Genomic DNA, 2,760 nt, shown 5'->3' with positions numbered 1-2,760 from the left:
ACACATATATATATTATTTTACTTGTTTCAGTCATTTGACTGCAGTCATGCTGGAGCACCGCCTTTAGTCGACCAACTTAACCCCAGGACTTATATTCTTTGTAAGCCTAGTACTTAGCCTAACGGTTTGCCGGACCGCTAAGTTATGGGAACGTAAACATACCAACATCGGTTGTCGAGCGATAGTGGGGGGGACAAACACAGACACACCAATACATACATACACAATGCATACATACATACATACATGCATACATACATATATGATAGGCTTCTTTCAGTTTCCGTTTACCAAATCTACTCACAAGGCTTTGGTCAGCCTGAGGCTATAGTAGAAGACACTTGCCCAAGATGCCACATAGTGGAACTGAACCTGGAACCATGTGTTTGATAAGCAAGCTTCTTACCACACAGCCTATATATATATATATATATATATATATATATACACACACACATGTATACAATTTATGTGTGTGTGTGTGTGTGTGTGTGTGTGTGTGTGTGTGTGTGTGTGTGTGTTCACAACCGTACTCACCAGTATAATACACATGCACAGAGACAATACACACACAAACACACACAGAAATGGACTTTTGTTTTTAGAATTTGCATTAAACAAAAAGAAAATATTTTCACACTATCACCACCACCACCACCACCACCATTATTGCTAGCACTCACCTACCACCACTGCTACCACCACCACCACCACCACCACCACAGCTATTAATACTAGTACAAAATACACCAATAATTTCAATTAATTTTCCTAAAACACACAAAGAATACCCAAAACCCAACAGACCTCCCCTAACCCACCTCACTTCCACATAACCACTCCGCCAAACATATTCACTCATTCACGTATATTCTTTGAGCACAGCAAACATTTTTGATGGGATTAAGATATATCCAGACAAAGAAGATGTGACATACCTGGTGTCTATTTTCATAACAAGGAACAATTCTTGGTACCAGTAAGTAAAAACATTTTGCCATTCTTCCTTGGAGGAAAGGGATTCCTTCAAAACTAATTTCTCTTTCTTAATTTCTTGCTTTCTTTCTTCCTTCTTTCCTTTCATATGTCTTTTGGTCAAGAAGGCGTGTGGCCAAGTAGTAAGGAGTATTCAGTTCATGATTGTAAGTTCATGAGTTCAATACCCATCAGCAGATTGTGTTCTTGAGCGACTCACTTTATTTCACATTGCTCCAGTCCACCCAGCTGGCAAAACTTCAAAGGGCCAGCCTTCTCACAATTCTCTGTGACATTGAATCTCCCTGAGAACTATTTCTTCTGTTTGTTTCAGTCATTTGGCTGCAGCCATGCTGGAGCACCACCTTTAGTCGAACAAATTGACCCCGGGACTTATTCTTTGTAAGCCTAGTACTTATTCTATTGGCCTCTTTTGCCAAACTGCTAAGTCACAGAGCTGTAAGTGCACAAACATCGGTTGTCAAGTGATGGTGGGGATGGTCGAACAGACACACAGACATACATTTGCACACACACACATATATACGACGGGCTTCTTTCAGTTTCCATCTACCAAATCTACTCACTAGGCTTTGGACAGCCAAAAGCTATAGTAGAAGACACTTGCCCAAAGTGCCACACTGTGGGACTGAGCCCGGAACCATGTGGTTCGTAAGCAAGCTACTTACCACACAGCCACTCCTGCGCCTATGTTAATCTCTTTCATATACAGATTGTTCAATCAAATCTAATCCTCATTTATTCACATTGTTTTAAATTGATCCTGCATTATCTTGTAGCTTTGAGATTTGGATGATGTAACTAGTTACTTTTGGAATGACATAGTAGGGTTGGTGTGAGAGGGCAGATCTGGCTGGATTTAACATAAAACAAACATAATAATTTGGGTAGATATGGCTGGGTTAAATGCTAAATGGTTAAGGGTATGTGTGTCTGTGGAGTACTCAGCCACTTGCATGTTAATTTTACAAGCAGACTGTTCAAGTGTTCAAATCAACTGGAACCCTCACCATCGTAAGTGACAGAGGGCCAGTCATGTCTTTTAGTAGTCTAAGAAGAAAACTTTTAGCTGTGGTGGTGAAGTGGCACAGTCATTAGAACAATGACCAAAATGGCACACAAATTCACATAAGGAATCTTGTAAACAAGATACAAAAACATCCTGGCATCAATCAGTCAGTTTGACAGGAGCTGGGCAAGGCAGATGACTGCACCAAGCCCTACTGTCTGTTTGGAATGGTTTCTGCAGCTGAATGGCCCTTCTTAATGCCAACCACTTTACAAAGTTCATTGGATGCTTCTTTTTTTATGTTGCACCAGCGCCAGTGGGGTCACCAAATAATCTACAATGTAAGACCCTTCTATTGTGAGAGGGAGTAGTACTGAGGATGGTGGCTTTGTGCGAAAGATGAAGGGTCGGAGTATGAATAGAGAGGCAGAGATAGGGGTCTTGCTATAAAGGAGGTACATGGCTACCTCTGTAGGGGAGAGAGAGAGAGGAGAGAGAAAGGAGGGAGATAAAATGATGAAGGTATGACAGGGCATACACCCAAGTTACTGGGAGGTGTATATTGTGAAGTAGGCCAGGGACTGGATAGGGTGAGTGGGTGGGTAGGTTCATGATATTGTGAAAGGAGAGGGGGAAGGAGGAATGTTATGAATAGTCATAGGTAGAGGGAAGGGGTGTTAGTGAGGTATGTGCCTGGATTTATTCAATCCACTATTTTACTTCATTATATGTGTGTGTCTGTGTGTGTGTGGGG

General features: G+C 41.6%; 1 protein-coding gene across 1 annotated transcript in view; it reads left to right on the top strand.

Moving 5' to 3' along the window:
- Window positions 1-883: 883 nt before the first annotated feature.
- Window positions 884-2,760, top strand: part of LOC106875570 (cystine/glutamate transporter) — a 24,898-nt gene continuing 23,021 nt past the window's right edge. The window contains exon 1 of the mRNA XM_014923775.2: window positions 884-980. The gene's annotated coding sequence lies outside the window, so the exon portion shown is untranslated. The remainder of the gene's footprint in view (window positions 981-2,760) is intronic.

The sequence above is a fragment of the Octopus bimaculoides genome, chromosome 20 (genome assembly GCF_001194135.2).
Source record: "Octopus bimaculoides isolate UCB-OBI-ISO-001 chromosome 20, ASM119413v2, whole genome shotgun sequence".
Lineage (NCBI taxonomy): Eukaryota > Metazoa > Mollusca > Cephalopoda > Octopoda > Octopodidae > Octopus > Octopus bimaculoides.
Note: the sequence above shows the minus strand (reverse complement) of the source record. Positions and strands in the feature narration are given on the sequence as shown.